The sequence below is a fragment of the Heterodontus francisci genome, chromosome 1 (genome assembly GCF_036365525.1).
Source record: "Heterodontus francisci isolate sHetFra1 chromosome 1, sHetFra1.hap1, whole genome shotgun sequence".
Classification (NCBI taxonomy): domain Eukaryota; kingdom Metazoa; phylum Chordata; class Chondrichthyes; order Heterodontiformes; family Heterodontidae; genus Heterodontus; species Heterodontus francisci.
Genome location: NC_090371.1, coordinates 142,251,801 through 142,275,881, shown reverse-complemented (window position 1 = coordinate 142,275,881; position 24,081 = coordinate 142,251,801).

Below are 24,081 nucleotides of genomic sequence, written 5' to 3'. Positions count from 1 at the left end.
GTTCAATCCTTAATTTGCATTCTAAAGCACCAATAATATTACAATTCAGTTTTTGCTCTAAACGAATAAGATACAGTAATTTTCAATCCTTCGTATATATATTTATCTCACCATTGGCCTTGCAGCTGGTACAGCGCAATAACAGAAAGAGACATTATGCTTCAACAACACTCTTCTTATCTCATCACCCAGACATGACACATTCCTAAGGAACACCTCCACACTACCAAGAATCCTGTCTTTAAGCCTGTATTTATTTTTGTTTCTAAAAGTGTACCTTATAGCCTTATGGCTTTGGTGTGAATGTTGTGGTTATCAAGGTGACAGATGTCAATACTGATAAACTGAATATTTTTCAACATTTCAACTAGTTGCACTCAAGTACTGCAGGATCACATACCATAAATGCCAGATGCAGTCTAAAGCTGCTACGGCACTGGCCCTACAATGTGTCAATTTCTTCTTCTACATCACCTCCGATTGGGCGGCACAGTGGCGCAGTGGTTAGCACCGCAGCCTCCAGGGACCCGGGTTCGATTCTGGATACTGCCTGTGCGGAGTTTGCAAGTTCTCCCTGTGTCTGTGTGGGTTTCCTCCGGGTGCTCCGGTTTCCTCCCACAGCCAAAGACTTGCAGGTGATAGGTAAATTGGCTGTTGTAAATTGCCCCTAGTGTAGGTAGGTGGTAGGGAATATGGGATTACTGTAGGGTTAGTATAAATTAATATAGTATATATTAATACTATAGTATATATAGTATAAATAAGTATAAATGACATTGATCACAAGTCGTGGGAGTCAATTGCCAGCGTTAGCCAGAGCTGCCGGGCAGCCATAAAGACGGGGCTAAAGTGTGGCGAGTCGAAGAGACTTAGTAGTTGGCAGGAAAAAAGACAGAGGTGCAAGGGGAGAGCCAACTGTGTAACAGCCCCGACAAACAAATTTCTCTGCAGCACCTGTGGAAGAGCCTGTCACTCTCGAATTGGCCTTTATTCCAGGCGCTGCTCCACAAACCACTGACCACCTCCAGGCACTTATCCATTGTCTCTCGAGATAAGGAGGCCAAAGAAGATAGTATAAATGGGTGGTTCTTGGTCGGCACAGACTCGGTGGGCCGAAGGGCCTGTTTCAGTGCTGTATCTCTAAATAAATAATAAATCTGATCTTACTAAAATTTACCCTAGGTTGCGTTTTGGCTTTTTTTTCCTTTCTAGTTGGAACTATTGTAGTCACTACTCCCAAGGTACCAACGCACATTTTGGTCTTTGCAGGCATATGTTCCTGATATGAGTACCTGGATTTTGTAGTCAATTATGAAGTAACAGTGTTCACCAATGACCTTAAAGAAAGCTGCCCACAGAGATCCAGCAATCTCTGTGGTGTAGATTTTTCTTTATTCTTTCATGGGATGTGGACATCACTGGCAAGGCCAGCATTTGTTGCCCAACTCTAAATACCCTTGATAACTGAGAGGCTTGCTTGACCATTTAAGAGGGCAACCACATTGCTGTGGGTCTGGAGTCACATATAGGCCAGATCAGGTAAGGACAGTAAATCTCCTTCTCTAAAGACATTAGTGAACCAGATGCATTTTTACAACAATTTATGATAGCTTCATGGCACCATTACTGAGACTAGCTTTCAATTGTAGATTTTCTTTATTAATTAATATAATTTATTTATTTATTCCACCAGCTGCCATGGTGGAATTTGAACCCATGTCCCCTGAGCTTTAGTCTTGACCCCTGGAGTACTAGCTCAGTAACATTACCATTACACCACGGTCTCCCCCAAAAGATCACCTTTCCCAACGTTAATTTCATTCCAGTGTCAGCTATATGGGAACACTGCTGTCCAGCAACAGCGATGTCATCAAACAGGCTAAGCAGCCAATCACCTTGAAGAATTCAACAGAGAGCAAACCAGGAAGTATAAAACACCAATTATCCTTCAGAAAGAGAAATAAAGATAGGATCATTTACATGGAATTAAGTTAGAAGCTAAACTGCATAAACTTAAAAAAAGCATTATTTTAAAAATCTATGGAATTGTTTTATCATAATTGAGAAGATTGATATTCCACAAATATGAGATTATTTTTTCAGGGCCAGAGATGTTGTTCATCAGTAATTATAACTTAGTAAGTTGTTAAAAACCCAGTTAAACCTCATTCAACGAGGCAATCTGAGACGAGGAGAGATTTCTACTGAGATGAGGAGAAATTTCTTCACCAAAAGAGTGGCGAACCTGTGGAATTCTCTACTACAGAAAGCAGTTGAGGCCAAATCATTAAATATATTCAAGAAAGAGTTAGATATAGTTCTTAGGGCTAATGGGATCGAGGGATATGGGGAGAAAGTGGGAACAGGTCACTCAGTTTGGATGATCAGCCATGATTGTATTGAATGGCAGGGCATTCTCGAAGGGCTGAATGGCCTATTTCTGCTCTTATTTTTCTATGTTTCTATAACTTTTCAAGAGTTTTTATGTCGGGACTAATAGTGTAAAAGGTGGAAGATAATGTCAAATCAGTGATTTCTAAGTTTTCCATTTGAAAGGACTTCAACAAAGCACCCTGTGGAGGAGCAGGAAATCACTGACAGCAACTTCTGGATTTCCACGTTTAACTGCGCATGTGTTGACAACAGATATTATTGTCAGTTTTACAATTGTACTGATGCCAAATGCTGACAATTTTGCCATTATTACAGCTGCCAAATCCACTGTATCCTAATGAAAGAATTAAGAGGAAATGGCAACAGAGCTGAATTATTATTAGAAGCAGTATCTAAAATGTCATTGGTTTTTACTGCAGCAATTGTCATTCAGAGAGTTTTTGTTCCTAATGAAGCTATTGGATTACTTAATGTTATTCTTGAGACAGAGTAATTAAATGGTATAATGACTTTGGCTACAACACTAACTATAGAAATCAATTAATGAATTACGGTAAACAGTATAATACAAGCAAAATACCGCAGATGCTGGAAATCTGAAATAAAAACAAAAAATGCTGGAAATACTCAACAGGTCTGGCAGACCTGCGATGTATTTCCAGTATTTTTTTGTTTTTATTACTGTAAATGGTAGATTGCCTCTGAAGTAGGATTTTCTTGCAAGGTAAATTGTTTATGAATTAAAAATAGCAGGTTTTGCTTTGGAATGCAGGATTCATTTTATCTAATATAAAGGGCGGCACAGTGGCGCAGTGGTTAGCACCGCAGCCTCACAGCTCCAGGGACCCGGGTTCGATTCCGGGTACTGCCTGTGTGGAGTTTGCAAGTTCTCCCTGTGTCTGTGTGGGTTTTCTCCGGGTGCTCCGGTTTCCTCCCACAAGCCAAAAGACTTGCAGGTTGATAGGTAAATTGGCCATTATAAATTGTCACTAGTATAGGTAGGTGGTAGGGAAATATAGGGACAGGTGGGGATGTTTGGTAGGAATATGGGATTAGTGTAGGATTAGTATAAATGGGTGGTTGATGTTCGGCACAGACTCGGTGGGCCGAAGGGCCTGTTTCAGTGCTGTATCTCTAATCTAATCTAATCTAAATATTATTTCATAGCTGGATTGTTGAAATAATTGCAAACAATTAATGACTAACATTAATCACCACATTAATTAACAACACTTACAAATAGATCATGTTGCAAAAAGACGTATTAATTATGTTAGTTCAAAATGCAAACTTTTTATTTGCTAAAATTACTACGAAGTATTGACTAAATCTAATTGTGTTCGTTCAAACTGAGAGCTTTTAATTTGCTAAAATTCCTATTAAGCTGTTAATTAAAATCAGCTTCCAATAATATTTTTTAAAAATCACCGTAAATAGATAGATTGTTGACTTGTACGTAGCTTTAAAAAAATCAGCCTTATGTTTTGTAGGGGTATTCATTCATAGAGTCTGAGTTCAACTCGGAGTCTTGATTATCAGCTGAACTAAATTCCCATCACTGGACAAGTTTCACTGATTTTCATCCAAGTGATGAGATAAACCCCTGTGGCAGTACAGTATTCTAACTTGGGATCAAGATAATGGGATATGATCAGTCCCACCCTGCAAAAATAGAGTGTCATTGGTGTTAGTCAGTATTGATGGCAGACATAAAAGATAAGCCTTTGTTCCCCCCTCTTGACTCAAGGAAGAATTCTGGTGGTGGGTGGAAATGAATCTTATATCAAATCCTATGATTTCATAGAGTCATAGAGTTATACAGCACAGAAACAGGCCCTTCAGCCCAACGCCTCTGCGCCAACTAGCAAGCACCCATCCAATCTAATCCTATTTTCCCGCAGAAGGCCTGTAGCCTTGTATGCTATGGCGTTTCAAGTGCTCATCTAAATACTTCTTAAGTGTTGTGAGGGTTCCTGCCTTTACCACCTCTTCAGGAAGTATGTTCCAGATTCCACCACCCTCTGGGTAAAAAATGTTTTCCTCAAATCCCCTCTAAACCTCCTGCCCCTTACCTTAAATCTATGCCCCCTGGTTATTGACCATTCAGCTAAGGGAAAAAGTTTCTTCCTATCTATCCTATCAATGCCCGCATAATTTTGTATACCTCAATCAGGTCCCCCCTCAGCCTTCTCCGCTCCAAGAAAAACAACCCCATCCTATCCTAGATTTGATGGTGATCGTGGGATTAAGATCTAAAGAAAGGATGTTGGCCTGATTCTGTAAGGAAGAGAAGCCCTTTGTGACACAATTTTCAAGCTGGATATTCAACCAGCATGCTTTGGGAAGCTGGGAACAGTGCTTATGGGGGAAAAGTTTGTTTTAAAATTAAAAACTGCTAACTGTTGAAAAGCAGCAAAATCAGACAGTGCTATTAAGAAAGAACAAAGACATTGGGCTGCATTTTAAGAGACTGCCACTGAAGTAGGCAGTGGCCGTAAAAAAAAATGCATCCCGCCCGCATGGGCTCTGCGTCATGGAGCTGCTGCGATTTCAAACGCGGCGGTTCATTTGCGTGGTCGCTACGCCCGCACCCTGCGATGACATGAAGGGGGCGGGCGAGCTCTTGCAGGCAACTCCGTCCGGTGCCAATGCACAGGCACCAGCACCATTTTTAACGGGCTTATAGCCCTCAATGGGCATTTGAAAATTAAAGGGACAGGTAAGTAGAATTTCCACAGAACAGATTTTAATGAAATTTAAACGCATTTTCCCTCAACCCCAAAGGCATTTCTAGGCAATGCCCTCCACCTCTGCCCTCCCCCCCCCACCCACCCCCCGCCAGAATTCAAAAATTGACAATTTGACCTTTCCCCTCCCCAAAACATTCGTCAACTTTGCCTTTACCCCTTACCAACAACCCCCCCCACTCCCAACCAATCCGCATCATTGTTACCCCGCTCCCCAACTCCCGCACTGAGAAAAAACTCCTCCTCCCCCCTCCCCACAGGTTTTGCGCCACGTTTCCTCGAAGGGGGATTCGAAGGTGTGGCATTGTTGGTAGCCTGAATGAAGATTGGTGCGGCAATTAAGGAGGCAACGGAACCCTCATTAAATTAGGTATGTAAATTAGTTTACATACTTAAATGGGGGTCCCATCGCTGAGCAGTGAGGCAGCTGCCACGAGGCCTCGCCGCCGCCGCCGAGATCGGCATGGGGCCTGTCGCCATCAGGTTCAATGATGGGCCTCTGCCGCACCAATCTTCATTGCCCCCCCCCCCACCCCGCCAACGTTCCCGATGGCAGAGGGGCTTTAAAATCCAGCCCATTATGTAGTTAAAGGAGATGTCTGTGTAAACAATATCGCCTTGACAAGATTACACAGAACTCAATGGGAGTCTTCAATAAACAATCCTTATCAAAAAGTTTGTCAGCATATGGTTGAGATTTGTGTGAGCTTTCCAGCCAATCAACTGTTACTGTGGTCTTCACATGATGAAATTTACTGAAAGGAAGTTTAAGTAGGGTGGACAGTACCATGTGTGCTTTAATCTTAAGTCTTAAACAAAAATGCAATATATTATTGGTTATCTTGGTCCAAGTCTATCATCAATAGGTCAATGAGGCCTTGGTGATGTAACATCCTGTCCACCATTGAAAGGAAAAAGATATAAAAGAAGCTGTTAAAGTAATCTCGTTACTGCAGACAAGGAAGGCAACCGGCGGCACAGTGGCGCAGTGGTTAGCACAGCAGCCTCACAGCTCCAACGACCTGGGTTCAATTCTGGGTACTGCCTGTGTGGTGTTTCGCCAGGTGCTCTGGTTTCCTCCCACAGCCAAAGACTTGCAGGTTGGTAGGTAAATTGGCCATTATAAATTGCCCCTAGTATTGGTAGGGGAATATAGGGACAGGTAGGGATGTGGTAGGAATATGGGATTAGTGTAGGATTAGTATAAATGGGTGGTTGATGGTCGTCACAGACTCGGTGGGCCAAAGGGCCTGTTTCAGTGCTGTATCTCTAAGTAAGAAATAAATTTTTAAAAAATCAGGGAAGGAGAGCTAAAGTTAAGGAAACTGATTGTCGGAAGGAGAATGGCAATCAAAGAGGTAGTTTGACTCATCTTTGGAAGAATATCTGTTCTGTGCTCAGAACTAGATATTTAAAGGGAGCTTGATCCATCGTCAGATGAACGTTCAAGGGTGCCTGACTCATCGTCAGAAGGATATCTATAATCAACAGGAATTTGCCACTCCAGGATGATTGAATGACCATTTACTTAGACCATATTTGGGCCTTTTGCCACTACAGCATCTTTATTGCCAGATAGACTAAGAAGGGCTCGTACTCTATTTGAAACATATGTGTGTGTGTGTGACTATTGGTGTAAGTTTTGTGGTTTTTCTTTGAATCTGCTTAGAACATTTATCATAGGTGATACATAGTCCATAGTAGAATTGAATTTGGCATTGTATGTTTGATCTAATAAAGCTTAATATTTAATTTAGATATTTGACTGTGCTCTCATTATTTCTTGCAATCTCATGTCTGAAACGTAGAGTAACCTATCAAAGGTAGAAGGTTACCTCCTACATTTCCCAGAGTTGGAACAATGGTGTAATGGCTGACAGACTGATTTCTGATTAGGGCTATTTATTTATGTTAACTCTAGATATTAAAGAGGGAGAAAAGGCCTTTCAGGTCCCTCCAGTATTCATATACGATCTTAAATCATGAACATTCATCCCAAATGATCTGTGACCTTCTACTTGAGGCTACGTTCCTTCCCTGGTTTGCTTTCCATGAGGAGAAAATGAAAGAAAATTGAAAAACTTTGGAAATCTATCAATTTATGCATTGATGTCATTTTAAGAATGATGTAGTTGACAATGCTAAAAGTTATAAAACAATCAGTATGATGAATTTTCAAAGACACAGCAACCTAATATTCTTTTAAGCATAACATTCCAGTATTAGAAATCAAGCTGGTCCAACTGTTATCAGAAATGCTCATGGTTTTTATCTTGAACATGAGTTAAAGTACTTTTTTTTAAAATCAGCTATAATCTGAATGTAATCAGGAGCAGTTTATTAGAGCCAGTGTGACTGCAGAATTGGGAACTATATGACACCAAAACTAGCAGCTCTCATTTGCAATAAAATACTTGGAATGTTTATTTCACACATACAGGCCGGAGCAATTTTTGCCATCAAGCTTCACTTTGACTGACCACATGTTAACCAGCAGAACGGCCAACACTAATTGGAGAAGTAGCTATTGCTTGAACAAATAATTTGGAGATAGATATTCATCTCAAATGGTGGTGCAAAACACAGCTTAAGCTTTGTAGCAGTCTTTCATGTGGAACGTATAAAGGCTTTGTAGTATTTTAGACATGCAATAAGCTAGGGCTTTTCAATGTCTGTCTGTGATGTGACTACCTCAAAAACATTTTGAGGTAGAAATTCATCTGGAGCAGTGGCGCAAAATGGGCAGTATTGGATTGGCTGCCCCTTAAACAAACGTCTCATATTCAGTTCCATTGCAGGCAATACAACTAAATATCAGGTGCTGCAATTGGGCTGAACTGTGACAAATGAAGCTCAATACAGATATAAGGTCATATGCACTGTGTCAGGCAAACCACCCACCTGCCAAGACTGAGACACATTATTTCACCACATGAACATTAACACTTTAAAAATTGCAATCTCTGATTGGAAAGACATTTCCATGGTAACAGACAATGTTTAAACAATGGAGACTCTGCAGTTGCTCTCCAATACACAGAAGTGGTCAGATTAGTTTTAGTCACATGGGTGGCTGGCTGGGGCAGAGAAATTTGAGCCTCCAACAAGGGATGTGAAGAGACTGTTCTATATAAGGAACTAGTCACATGACTAACCTGCTGATCACCCTGGGAGCTTTTTTGAATTCGAACTCCCAAACAAAGGAATTGCCAGGCAGAACGCTGTGTGCTCTCCTGGAACTAAGAACAGTTCCTCTGCCTGTCTGTCTGCTTATCTCTCAAGGAATTGAAACCATTGAAGACACATGAAATGCAAAGAGAGAAAGGTTTGCCACGTGAACAAAGTTTTAAGAAGATTATTGGGCCCCAACAAAACGCAAGAATATAACTTCAGTCTAGGACTACCTCAAACTGTTCTACTTATCTCTTCTACTCTTTTCGGTCCCTATCTTGCATGTTTATATCCATGTGCACACTAGCGTGAGCACGTCGTAAAACCGCAGGCGTGAACCATATTAGAGTTAAGTTTAAGGTTTAATACATTTCATCTTTCTGCTTTAAACCAAAGAAAGCCTGTCTGTGCTCAGTTATTTGCCTGATAATTGGAAACTGTGAAACAGATTCATAAATAGGGAGCTCAAAACACTGTGTTTAAAATTAAACTCTATTACAATAAGACCAGGTGAAGACAGCACAAGACCCCTTGACATTGCTTACCTGGTTGTAATGGGAACAAATGGGAAACATATTTATAGATGTGCAAATAGGTGGCAGAGAGTATAGAGGTAACAAAGGCATGGCAGCAGATGAGCTGAGGCAGGTGTGTAGTCGAGTGATGTTATGGAGGTGGAAATAGGTGGTCACATTTGTATACATTGAAATCCATTTGCCACAGCTCTTCCAATTTGCATACTCTGTTGATATCTCTTTGTAATGTTTGTGCTTCCATACACTGCTTATTATGCTACCTATATATGTATCATTGGAAAACTTGGATATATAGCTTTTTATCCCACCATCTAAATCATGTATAAATACAAGGAATATTTGAGGCCCCAACACAGATCATTCTGGGATACCACTATTCACATCCTGCCAATTAGTGTATCCCTACTTTCTGTCTTTTTCCACTCAACCAATTTCCTAACCAGGTCAATAATTCGTCTTCAATTCCATGAGCTTCAACTTTAGCTAACAGACTCTTGTGAGGGACTTTACTAAACAAATTCAATCAGCTTCATCAGGCATGACCAACATCCCTCTAAAATGAGCAGCCCCTTTAAAATGTTTTGCACAGCCACCCATACATGTTCATTTGAAGGGGCAGACTTATGCATGGCATGTGTGGGCACTTTCGGGTTGCTGCATGGCTGCACGATTGGACATGACCTGTCTTTTATAAATCAGTGCTGGTGCTCTAATTGGTCAGCTGAAAATTTTCAAGGTATTCAGTCACCCTATTGTGAATTATAGGCTCTAGTTATTTCCCAACAACAGATATTAGACTAACTGATCTATAATTCCCTGCTTTCCCTCTAACTTTTCTTAAATAGGGAAGTGGCATGCGCAATTTTCCAATCCAAAGTAGACTCCTTAGATAATAATAAATTAACAGCGTTAGATAACCAGTCTATTGAATAAAGTCCTTATACTTATAGTTAGCAAATGTCTCCACAACTTTTAAGATCTTATCATTATGAGCTGGCATAAATTAATTGGTTGGCTCGGCTTCCTCTGGATGGATAGGGTTAGCCTTCTGAGTCATCAGAATGACAAACCTCTGTCTGTAGAAATACTGGGCTGGATTTTACCAGCCCCCTGGTGTCAGGGGTCGTGGGGGGGGGGTGGGCCTGGAAAATACCTCTGGGAAAGACCCGCCACGGGCCTCGACGCCAAGAAGGCCCCGCCCCATATTACCGGGGGCAACGAGGCCTTGTGCTGGCCCTCCCGCCACTCAGCAACGGCAACGTCATTTAAATATGTAAATCTATTTTAGTTAATGAACAAATACTTACCTCGTCGCATCGGCTGTCCTGCTGCGATATTCTAGCCAGTTGCCAGAACTCCCATGCCTTCAGATCTCCGTTCGGAGATCCGAGGCAGAACACTGATGGAGAGGGGGAAGGTGTTATGTTTTCAGGGCAGGAGGTTGGGGTAACGGGGTGAAACCTTCCCAATTTGTCTAGGGGGTGGTGGGAAGGGATGAAGGTCAGATTTAATAAACTTTGTCAGGGGGAAAGGCTGGGATTATAACATCAGTTTTTTTGTGGGGGAGAGGGCTACTAAAAAATCGTTTACTCATTGAAAGGCTGGAAGCCCTTTAAAAATGGTGCCAGCGCCTGCACAGTGGCACTCAACCCCGTTGCTGGGGACTGAGTGCCCGCCCATACACGTCATCGGGGACGAGCTGACTGCCCCAGTCATGTAACTGAGCAGCCACGATAAATATTGCGGCGGTTCCACGGAGCACATATTGTGCATGTGGCACGCTGCTTTTGAAGTTCGCCACCCTGGAAAATTTCAGCCCACTATCTATTCCTCCTGCATCCTCTGCCCCTGGGTAAATTCATCTTCCATACTGTATCTGGACTAGCTGCCTTAGATCTCACCTCCTTTGATTTCGGTGGAACTTGGTCATCAATGTGATACACTTATATTTGACTATACCTAGTTGTTTCTGGACATGAATTCTCAACTTCTGTAATTTCTCGCTGTCGGAAGTGCACTTTCCAATTTTGCAAAGACACCCTTTTACATGTATTATAGAAAAAAATTCTAAAGGAAGTAAATCAAAAATGAAGGCCTGAACACTTGGGATTGCAAACTGAGGACTAACCTTTAATGCTAAAAATATTCTTACATACCCTAATATCTAAAGAGACCTATGAAATTCTATTGGTCAATCTGGATAACACAAGTTAGAAAAGTTTAGCCTTTCTGGTATCAATGAGCTCACACATCCATGTTGGTCCTTTTGATGGTCTCCATATCAATGAACTATCATCTCCTAGACAAACCAGGCCACTTGCTTACTCCCCAGCTTCAGATCTTTGCTAACAATAAGACTAACACAGGTCCACACAAGCCAGGACCTATTTTTATCCCACTTAAAAAGCCATCTCCTGGTGTGGGAACAGATTAAAAGTAAGCTAATCAGCTAACAGACTAACTGTGAAGCTGTGAAGCCAATTTATAAAAAATAACAAGCAGAAGCTAATAGGACAGCTGCAGATAGCTTAATAGTAGCCTACTGTTTAATAATCAGCCGAAGGAGGGGGATGTGAAACTAGTGAAATAAAATGCAAGAATAAAATGCTGAGTCGAATGAACCAATCATGCACTGATAACAGAAGTCTGCAAACCACTCAGAAACAAGGGGAGGGGGATGTTACTAGTTTTGTTTGAATAACTATAAGAAAGGCTGACTGTAGTGAGCACATGTTCTTTTGTTTCTTTCTTTTTGTTTTGCTCTTTTGCATGTTCTTTGTTTTGCTTTTTGTTCTTTTTCTAACCTTGCAATGTAACAACCATATACTGCAGTAAAGTTTCTAAAGTTACGATCGAACTTCGTCTCTCTTTTGTAACTGATGGGATCCAACAACTTGGCACAGTCAGCAGGAGGATTAAAACCGAAGCCGTAGATATCGGACCTATATCGGCGCCCCAGAGGTAAGGACTCCTCTTTATGTTAAAAAGTCCTCGGGCGTTGTCTGATTTCGGTTCACCACCACGCGATCCCGAACTTTTCTTAGGCTCGAGGCCCCTTTCATAGACGTCTGACTCGGCAGTGTTTGACTGTGCTCACACCGGATTGGCTGAAAAGCCTCATGGCTCGAGACCACCTTCCCTCCCTCAACGAATCGATACAATGATCGACGAAGGCAACCGAAAGTTACCAACTACCGTCAAAGGCGGGTGGGCCCTGCTGGACGTTTCCGATAATGAAATTCTTTGGCAGTTAAAAGGCTATATAGAACAACAGTTTAATTTAGCTAAAACCTGTACTGAAATTGAACAGAAATACGGTGCTTCCAAGGGACAGTGGTCCCTGGAAGATATAATGAGGGCTTGGGGAAAAACGACCCATTTAAAGGATAAAGAACAAACCCAATGGTCTTTGGCTGTAATGGGACAGATCCAACAGCGTAATGAAATTATCTAACAAACTCAACGCGACCGCGATCTGATCAGTGTGAAGGACCAATTGAAGGCAGTTTGCGAACAACTGAGGAAAGAGAAACTTAAATCGGAAAAGTTAGAAACTGAATTAAAAGAACTTAAGAAACAATTACGGGAAGAACAGGCGACCCAACCGAAGGGACCAGGACCCCGCGGACCTCCACCACCCCACTTGTATCCGAACTTGGACTCGTTACAAAAAAAATTACAGAAAACACAATGGCGCGAAGCCGGTATAGAGGAATCTGAGTCCTCCAGCGATCAAAGTGATTCGGATGATGAGTTTCCTTTTGCGCGGTTCGCCCCCCCTTAAACAGAAACGTGTTAAGGTCAAGCATGAAAACGGTAACGAGGTGATCACATCTGAGCACCAGACACACTGGGTACACATCCTGGCGGACCCTGAGAAAATTGACAAATGGTCTGAAAAATTGGCAGACCCGAAAAAGGGGGGCCAGAAAACATGGGAAAAGTTGGAACGTCTGAAGGGAATTTACCACCTCCACCCGTGGGACGGGGTACAGATTTTGACCGTCATGGTGCCCGGGCGAGCGGGGCGAAAGCTGAACAGAGAGGTATAAACTGCTTTGGGCAAGGACGAGCAACAACTAGATGCTGGATGGGCTGCGATTAGACAGTGGCTGCGAGCATACTGTCCCGCAAAGACGGATTGGAATAAAATTATACCCTGTCACCAACACGGTACCGAAGAGGTGTGGGGGTACGAAGAGAGGTTTAGATCTGTTTGGTCGGAATACTCGGGGATAACGGACCTTTCCCCAGAGGCACTAGACGACTCTCGCTTTCCACCTCTGAAGTCGGCGTTTGTCACGGGATTAAAACCAGAACTATCAAAGATGTTGAAGGTAACCCTACCGAACTGGGACGGCACAGATATATCCTTCGCAACAGTGGTTGACCGATGCAGTCAGCTGGACAGGGACATGGAAGCAAAGCTCAGAGCCCTGCAGGCAGGTTGGACGCCCAAAGGCCCTGATAAGTGACCCAGGGCATGCTACTACTGTGGAAAGGAAGGCCATTGGGCTAAGACGTGTAGAGTAAAGAGACGGGGCAGAGGACGTCAAGGATACAATCCGGCACCAAGACCAGGTCCATCCCCTGATGGTAATGACCGCCTAGAGAAGTTGAAACAATTGACGCCCCAGCAACAGAAGGAGTTACTTGATGTGACAAAAAAACTAGGGGAGCCCCCCCTCGCCCTTTCGGCGCCCCTTCTGGCGCTAAAAGAACAACGAAGAGATGGATTGTATATAACTGCGAGGGTGGGCGACCAGGACATAGACTGCCTATTGGATACCGGAGCCGAATTGACGTGCCTACCTCAACGATACGGGAACACCATACTGATGGATGGTAAAGTTAAGACTGCCCACGGAGTCGGTGGCCATGGGTTGGTGATCAGGAAAACCCAGCCCATACGCATTGGTCTTGGCCCACACGAATTGATAACATCAGTCTGGATAGGTCCGGTGGACCAGGCCCTTCTGGGTATGGAGGTTCTTACTCAGCTGAACTCCTCATTGCATTTTGAAGGCGGCCAGGTAACATGGTCCATCCGAAGTCTAAAGAAAGAGGAGCTGAGGGAGCACCCAATATGGGCCCGGGATAAGAACGATTGTGGGCTACTTCAAATGGAACCGGCAACGTTTACAGGATCTGCTCCGCCCTGTACTAAACAATACCCCATTAGTCCAACATCTATTGCAGGAATCTTACCCGTAATTAGACAGCTAGAGGAGCGAGGCGTGCTGGTTAAGACACACAGTACCTCCAACAGCCCAGTGTGGCCAGTACAGAAACCAAACGGGACCTGGCGGCTTACTGTTGACTATAGAAGGGCTAACCATTGTATTGATCAAAAGGCTCCTCTGGTAGCTGACCCCTCCATGGTATTCAATGCCCTGAGGCCGGAACATGAATGGTTCTCTGTTATCGACATGGCCAATGGATTTTGGTCGGTGCCACTGCACCCGAGGTCCAACCGTGGTTCGCCTTTACCGTTCAACAACAACAGTACACCTGGACCCGGCTGCCACAGGATTTCCACAACAGCCCTACGATATTTCATAGGCCCTACAAAACCGTTTGAGGGAGTTACCTTCCATGCACTCCACGGTCATACAGTATGTAGACGACATCCTATTAGCCTCTGAAATGGAAGAACAACACGGACAAGATCTGCGTACCCTGTTGGACCACCTTCATCGGAGAGGACACAAGGCCAGTATCAACAAAGCGCAAATAGCCCAAGGATTGGTCGTGTACTTGGGACAAAAGATTTCGAAAGGAAAGAGGGAACTTACCCAGGACAGGACCACAGCCATTCGGATTGCCAAACAGCCCACCACTATCCAGGAGCTTAGGTCCTTTTTGGGTTTGTGTAACTTCAACAGAAATTGGATCGACTCCTACACACAGCTGGCCCAACCATTAACTGATCTCTTGAAGGGAAAGCGGACCTCTAAAGAATCAGTTACTCTAACAAAAGAACAACAAGAGGCCTTCGAAAGCTTAAAGAGGGACTTGTGCTCGGCGCCAGCCCTGGGAATCCCCGACAATGGGAAACCGTTTACCCTGTTTGTAAATAAAAAAGAGGGATATATGACTGCCATATTGACACAGGAGTATGGGGACCAACAGAGACCTATTGGATACTATTCGAGAAAACTGGACGCCATAGCCCTAGGGTGGGGCAGTTGCCTAAGGGCCATGGAAGCTACATGCTAAGCTGTGATGGCTACTGCAGGTTTGGTATTGGATCAAAAGCTAACGGTCAAGTGTCCGCACACCATCCACACATTGCTATCCATGAAAAGAGTATCCCAAGTGACAGCAGCCAGATGGACCCGATGGACAACGGTCCTAGAGGCCCTCAGCCTCCATATAGTCCAAGCCAGCCCGATAAACCCCGCAAATATGCTCCCATTGCCTGGGGAGCAAGAGGGGGAAGAGCATGACTGCATGGAGGCTATGAGAGAGACAGAGGAATTGACCCTGGCGGCGGAGGAAGCATTGCACAATCCAGATTTAATCCTTTTTACAGATGGCTCCTCCTTTGTTGACAACAGTACCTGGAAAGCAGGATGGGCAGTTACAACCCTGCACGAAGTCGTGGCGACGGGATGTCTGCCCTCGGGGACGTCAGCCCAACAGGCCGAATTACAGGCCCTGTCGGAGGCATGTCGGATAGCGGAGGGAAAGATGGTTAATATTTATACGGACTCACGATACGCCTTTGGAGTCGCTCACGACCTTGGTCAGTTGTGGCGTAAGAGAGGATTTCTCACTGCCGCTGGTACACCTATCCGAAATGGGAAAGAGGTTCGAGACTTGCTAGAGGCCATGCAATTACCACAAGAGATGTCCATTCTGAAATGTAAAGCCCATATGAAGGACAATACCATAGAGGCACAGGGGAACGCCCTAGTCGACCAGGCAGCCAAGGGAGCCGCCTCACAGGGTGATTCTTCGGATGTAGGGACGCAAATATGTAAACTGGATGCACCCAGTCTGGCACAAGATCTACAAATAACGCAGGGCAAGTGCTCCAGAGACGAAAAATGGACATGGATAGAGGCAGGGATCAAGCTATGTGAAGACGGCATTTGGAGGCAAAGGGACACCGATAGGCCAGTCGCGCCACAGGTGCTGATGCCCTTTTTAGCCCAACAGATTCACTCCTGGGGACACCTGGCCCCGCAACAGATGACGGCTCGGTTCCAGAAAAGCTGGTGGGGTCGGGGGTTCAAAAAACACGCCCAGTTGGTGGCTGACCGCTGTGTGGTCTGTCAGAAAAACAATCCAGGACCCACCACAATAATGCCTCAACTAAGAGCTCCTGCTCCATCCGGCCCATTCCAGTGCTTGCAAGTCGACTATATCACTCTTCCACCTTGCCAGGGATATACCGGCATTCTCGTCATTGTTGACAGATTTTCCAGATGGGTAGAAGCCGTCCCAGCCAGAAGAGCCATGGCCAACCGCTAAGGTCTTGTGTAAGGACTATATCCCCAGATGGGGAGTACCGGTCAGCATTGATTCTGACCAAGGGACTCATTTTACTGGCGCAGTCTGGCAGGAAGTCTGTTGGCTACTGAACATTACCTGGGATTTACACTGTCCTCACCACCCACAGTCCTCAGGCCAAATGGAGCAAATGAACCAGACCCTAAAGCAACGACTATCCAATTATCACCAAGAAGGAATACAATGGCCCCAAGCGTTGCCAATAGTTCTGTGCAGCATTAGGGCGGCTCCAAACTGAACTACGGGCCTGAGTCCATTTGAAATAATAACAGGGAGACCCATGTCTCTGCCGGGAACAATTGATTTGCGAAAAGCTGATTGTCACCTGATGAGTGACGCTCTACTAGAATATTGCCAGAATCTAACAAATGCTATCAGTTCTGCTTCCTCGCAGGTATTGGCAGCTTGGGGTGTCCCACCAGAAGGGGGGCACGACATCGTCCCGGGGGTCTGGGTCTACGTGATGAAAATACATAAAGAACCATTGGGCGCCAAGTGGGAGGGACCTTTCCAGGTGCTACTGACCACCCAGGCAGCAGTTAAAGTCGAAGGGAAGAAAGCCTGGATGCACGCCTCTCACGTCAACCGAGCGACCCGTGACTAAACACCGACCTGCTATCAGGACAATTACCATTTGCCAATATGTTCAGAATTTTTATTATCCTCTTTGCATGCATTTTAAGTATCTGCTTACTTTTGGCTAACCAAACCTTTCCACTTTGGGGAACTAATCGAGTGTCCAGGGAAATGCTCATTAACACTTTCCTTTACATGTCTTATACCTATGCCAAGGCAGCTAATATCTCTAGCGTTGGGTATGTGCACACGTGCCCATCCATTCCAGAGGAGGCATTCCGTTACGGCACATACCTCTTAATACATCCCAGATGGGATGGTGGCTGACAACCCATACGTTGGGACAGGGAGTTTGCGACCCTCCTTCGTATAGGTTCGGAATTCGCCAAAACCTGATGTCATCCGGGTATAACGATAGCATGTGGGGCTCGTATACACCTTCCTTTAATGGCTCGAGTACAGCTCCTTATCTTGCATTGACCAATACCTCAGGAGTGGGACGGCCAATGGAAATAGTGTGCATGTCCCGTAATTTGACCGATGGCTACCCCGTCGGTAATAGCATTTGCAACTATACAGTGTTCATAGACCCCCCCAGGTGACAACGTCTCCATTTCCCTTTTTAATCACACAGGTCAAAGTCATTGGAATCTCATGTTTCTGCCCAAGGCACTAAATGCGTCCAAATTCACCTCCTATAATGGCACTTACTTTATTTGCGGCCACAAGGCCTATCCCTGGTTACCGAAACTTTGGACAGGATCATGTTATTTGGGTTATGTTACACCTTATATCCGTCACTTGACCTCCCTGCCTGTGCCACCTCACTAGCAAGGGATGAGGTGAGCTATCATGGAGACGGAGAGATTCTTTGCGATCTTGTTTCCCTGGTATGGGACAGCTAAGCTGGCCAGGGAATCTATTAACATGACCTCTGTTCTAGAAAAGGTGGCCAATGACACCGCCGAAGCCCTGGTTAAAATAAATGCAGAAATGATAGCCACTCGAACAGTGGCCCTTCAGAACCAAATGGCCCTAGATTTTATCCTTGCAGAAAAGGGGGGTACTTGCGTGCCTTGATAAGGCCCGAATGCTGCACCTACATTCCAGACAGCTCCGAAGAGATCTCTAATCTGGCGCAGCATATCCAAAAGGAGATAGAAAAGCTCAAACAAACCCCAACTCCCACCTTATGGGGTTGGGCGACCGGGTGGTTGGGCTCAATAGGCACCTCAATGGTACAGGGTTTGATCTTTTTTGTTATAATCATAACTTTGTATTTTATGTTTTTGCTTATTAAGTGCTGTTGTAAACAAGTAACTGAAGCCCCTGCCAAGCTTATGCCCTTACAGAGCTCCCACCGCCCCCTCTTGTGGCACGAGCGGGCGACGTATTAAGCGCAACCCCTCCGGGCGTTGAAGGCTGTTTCTAGACAAGTAGAGACCATTAAAGGCACCAAGGTGGGATTGATGGAATGATTCTTAAAGGAGTTTGAAGAATCAAAGGGGGGACTGTGGGAACAGATTAAAAGTAAGCTAATCAGCTAACAGACTAACTACGAAGCTGTGGAGCCAATTTCTCAAAAATAACAAGCAGAAGCTAACAGGACAGCTTCAGATAGCCGAATAGTAGCCTATTGTTTAATAATCAGCCTAACAGTTCAAGGAGGAGGGATGTGAAACTAGTGAAATAAAATGCAAGAATAAAATGCTGAGTCAAATGAAGCAATCATGCACTGATAACAGAAGTCTGCAAACCACTCAGAAACAAGGGGGTGGGGGGGTGGGGGGGGGGGGGCGCGTTACTAGTTTTGTTTGAATAACTATAAGAGAGGCTGACTGTAGTGAGCACATGTTCTTTTGTTTCTTTCTTTTTGTTTTGCTCTTTTGCATGTTCTTTGTTTTGCTTTTTGTTCTTTTTGTAACCTTGCAATGTAACAACCATATACTGCAATAAAGTTTCTAAAGTTACGGTCGGACTTCGTCTCTCTTTGTAACTGATGGGATCCAACATCTGGTCTCCAAGGTCATACACTTGATTCTGACTGCCTCTCATAGGACTGTACCAGTAGAGGAATTTTTGGACAAACTCCTGACCTCTCCACCACCTCCACTTACCCCCACACAGTGAGGACATCTTTAGAACCATGTTATGGCATATGGAGATGGATCAAGAGGACGTGGCATCAGAACATGAGGTTAGAAGTTATATTTCTGCATTTAAAATAAAAAGAACAATATTAAATATACTAATCAAACACAAAGAAGAAATGAAAAAATGCTTCTCAGGACAGTTTGCACCCATGCATTTTAAGCCAATCCAGGGAAGATGTAGCAGAGGTACTATTACACATATTTAATAATTCATTAGAAAAAAGTGTGGTAGTGCCAGACGACTGTGGTAACCTAACATTCCACCTATATTTAAAAAGGGAGATAGAACTTGTCCAGGCAACTGTAGACCAGTCAGCTCAAATCAGTGATAGGAAAAATAATAACAGAAGAAATAGGAGCAGGAGTAGACCATAAAGGCCCTCGAGACTGCTCAGCCATTTGATACGATCATGGTTGATCTTATTACTCAACTCCACTTTCCCGCCTGCTCCCCATATTCCTTGATTCCCTGAGAGATCGAAAATCTACTTTTTTATTTGTTTTATGGGATGTGAGCATCGCTGTCAAGTCCTACATTTATTGCCCATCCATAATTGCCCTTGACAAGGTGATGGTGAGCCGCCTTCTTGAACCGCTGCAGTCCATTAAAGGTTAGTCCTCAGTGCTGTTCGGGAGGAAGTTCCTGGTTTTTGACCCAGAAACAGTAAAGGTACGGCGATACAGTTCCAGGTTAGGATGGTGTGTGGCTTGGAGTGAAACTTGCAGGTGGTGGTGTTCCCATGTATCTGCGGCCCTTGTCCTTCTAGGTAGTAGAAGTCGCAGGTTTGGAAGGTGCTGTCGAAGGAGGCTTGGTGTGGTGCTGCAGTGATGGTATACACTGCTGCCATTGTGCACCAGTAGTGGAGAGAGTAAATGTTGTAGGTGGTAGATGGGGTGCCGATTAAGCAAGCTATTTTGTCCTGGCTGGTGTCGAGCTTCTTGAGTGTTGTTGGAGCTGAACTCATCCAGGCAAGTGGAGAGTATTCCATCACACTCCTGACTTGTACCTTGTCGATGGTGGACAGGCATTGGGGAGTCAAGAGGTAAGTTACCCACCGCAGAATTCCTAGCCTCTGACCAGCTGTTGCAACTACAGTATTTATGTGGCTGGTCCAGTTAAGTTTCTGGTCAATGATGACCCCCCAGGATGATGATGTTGGAGGTTTCAGCGATTGTAATGCCATTGAACGTCAAGGGGAGATGGTTAGATTCTCTCTTGTTGGAGATGGTCATTGCCTGTCACTTGTGTGGCATGAATGTTACTTGCTACTTATCAGTCTAAGCCTGAATGTCATCCAGGTCTTGCTGCATGCAGGCATGGGCTGCTTCAGAATCTGATGATTTGTGAATGGTGCTGAACATTGTGCAATCATCAGTGAACATCCCCACTCTGACCTTATGATGGAGGGAAGGTCATTGATGAAGCAGTTAAAGATTGTTGGGTCTTGGACACTACCCTGAGGAACTCTTGCAGCGATGTCCTGGGGTTGAGATGATTGGCCTCCAACTACTAAAACCATCTTTCTTTGTGCTAGGTCTGACTTAAACCATTGAAGACTTTTTCTCCCTGATTCCATGGGCTTCAATTTTGCTAGGGTTGCTTGATGCCACGCTCGGTCAAATGCTGCCTTGATATCCCGGGCAATCACTCTCACCTCACCACTTGAGTTTACCTCTTTTGTCCATGTTTGGACCAAGGCTGTAATGAGGTCAGGAGTGACCCTGGCAGAACCCAAATGAAGCAGTGGTGAGCAGGCCATTGTGGAGTAAGTGCCACTTGATATCACTGTCAATGACAACTTCCATTACACTGATGATTGAGAGTAGACTGATGGGATGGTAATTGGCCAGATTGGATTTGTTCTGCTTTTTGTGGACAGGACATACCTGGGCAATGTTACACTTTTTCGGATAGATGCCAGTGTTGGTGCTGTACTGGAACAGCTTGGTTAGGGACACGGCTTGTTCTGGAGCACAGGTTTTCAGTATTACAGCTAGGATGCTGTCAGAACCCTTAGCCTTTACTGTATACAGCGCCCGCCTTCACCTGTTCATTGATATCACATGGAGTGAATCGAATTGGCTGAAGAATGGCATCTGTGATGCTGGGGACCTCAGGAGAAGACCAAGATAGATCATCCACTCGACACTTCTGGCTGAAGGTGGTTGCAAATGCTTCAGCATCTTTCCCAGCTTTGAATATACTCAATGATGGAGCATACAGAATCTTCTGGGGTAGAGAATTCCAAAGATTCACAACCCTCTGAGCGAAGAAATTTCTCCTCATCTCAGTCCAAAATGACTGACCTCTTATCCCCTGAGACTGTGACCTCATGTTCTAGATTTCCCAGTGGGGAAAACAACCTCTCAGTGTCTGCCCTGTCAAACTTCTTCAGAATCTTGTATGTTTCAATACGATTACCTCTCATTCTTCTAAACTCCAGCAAGTATAGATTCAGTTTACTCAGCCTCTCTTCATAAGACAACCCTCTCATCCCAGGAACAAAGCTAGTGAATCTTTGCTGTACCACCTACATTGCAAGTATATCCTTCCTTAAATATGGAGAACAAAACTGCACGCAATACTCCATGTATGGTATCAGTAAAACCCTAAACAATTGCAGCAAAATTTCCTTGTTCTTGTACTCCAATCCCCTTGCAATAAAGGTCAACATGCCATTTGCCTTCTTCGTGGCTTGTTTTACTAGCATGCTATCTAACTGTGTTCTTTGTTTGAGTACACCCAAGTCTCGCTGTATGTCAATGTTTAGAAGTTTCATACCTTTTAAAAATATATTCTGCTTTTTATCCTTACAACCAAAGTGAATAACCTCACACTTCCCCACATTATACTCCATTTGTCACCTTGTTGTCCACTCACTTAATTGGTCCATACATCTTTGCAGCCTCTTTCTGTCCCCCTCACAGTTTATGTTCCCACCTAACGTTGTATTGTTAACAATACATTACTCTTGGTCTCTTCATTTAAGTCATTAATATAGATTGTAAATAGCTGAGGACCTAGGACTGATCCTTGTGGCACTACAGCAGTCGCAGCTTGCCACCTTGAAAGAGGCCCATTTATCTCTACTCTCTGCTTCTTGTCTATGAACAAATTCTGAATCCATGCTAAAATATTACCCCCAACTCCATGAGCCCTTATCTTGCATTTTGTGTGAGGTTATTCACTTTGGTTATCCACTCTGGCAGGCAGCCATAAAGGCGGGGCTAAAGTGTGGCGAGTCGAAGAGACTTAGTAGTTGGTAGGAAAAAAGACAGAGGCGCAAGGGGAGAGCCAACTGTGTAACAGCCCCGACAAACAAATTTCCCTGCAGCACCTGTGGAAGAGCCTGTCACTCTAGAATTGGCGTTTATAGCCACTCCAGGCGCTGCTTCACAAACCACTGACCACCTCCAGGTGCTTATCCATTGTCTCTCGAGATAAGGAGGCCAAAGAAGATGCACTTTGGTTGTAATAACAGAAAGGCAGATTATTATTGGAATTGTGATAGATTGGGAAAGGGGGAAGTGCAATGAGACCTGGGTGTCCTTGTACACCAGTCGCTGAAAGCAAGCATTCAGATGCAGCAAGCAATTAGGAAGGCGAATGGTATGTTGGCCTTCATTGCAAGAGGATTTGAGTACAGGAGCAAGGATGTCTTACTGCAGTTATACAGGGCCTTGGTGAGACCACATCTGAAGTGTTGTGTGCAGTTTTGGTCTCCTTATCGGAGGAAGGATGTTCTTGCCATGGAGGGAGTGCAAAGAAGATTTACTAGGCTGATTCCTGGGATGGCAGGATTGACGTATGAGGAGTGATTGGGTCAACTAGGCCTATATTCACTAGAGTTTAGAAGAATGAGAGGGGATGTCATAGAAACCTATAAAATTATAATAGGACTAGACAGGCTAGATGTAAGGAGGATGTTCCCTATGGCTGGGGAGTCCAGAACCTGGGGTCACAGTCTCAGGATATGGGGTATGCCATTTAGAACTGAAATGAAGAGAAATTTCTTCACTCAGAGGGTGGTGAACCTGTGGAGTTCTCTATCGCAGAAGGCAGTGGAGGCCATGTCATTAGATATATTCAAGAAGGAGATAGATATATTTCTTAATGCCAAAGGGATCAAGGGATATGGGTAGAAAGCGGGAACAGGGTACCGGATTAGATGATCAGCCATGATCTTTTTTAATGGCGGAGCAGGTATGAAGGGCCGAATGGCCTACTGCTGCTCCTATTTTCTATGTCTCTATTTTTCTACCTTATCGAGTGCCTTTTAGAAATCCAAATGTACTATGTCATCTGCCGACCCTTTATTTACCCTACTCGTTACATTCACAAAAAATTCCAATAAAACTTTTTCAAACACAATTTCCCTTTTGTAAAACCATGTTGACTGTCTGATCATACCATGATTTTCTAGGTACATTGTTAAGACTTTCTTAATAAGAAATTCCAACATTTTCCCAACAACTGATGTTAGCTAATTGGCCTGTACTTCCCTGTTTTGTCTCTCCCTCCTTTCTTGAATTGAGGTGCTCCATTTGCTAACCTCCAATCGTCTGGGACCATTCTAGAATTTAAGGAATTTTGGAAAATCATAACCAGTGCATCCACTATCTCTGCAGATACATCTTTTAGAACCCTAAGATGTAGGTTATCAGGTCCTGGGATGTAATCCCGATTAAAAGAGAAAATAAAAAAACATCTAGAAACCAAATATATAATAATGAATAGTCAACACAGATTTCAAAAGGGAAAATCTTTCTTGATCAATCTCATTGAATTCTTTGAAGAGGTACTTGATAGAGTAAACAAGGACAATGTAGTAGATATTCTACATCTAGATTTCCAAAAGGTCTTTGGTAAGGTGCCACATAATAAATTACTGAACAAGGTTAAAGCATGCAGAATTAGGGTACAAGTAACAGAACAGATAGCTGAAAGACAGAAAGACAGAATGTACGTTGTTCATAATTTATATT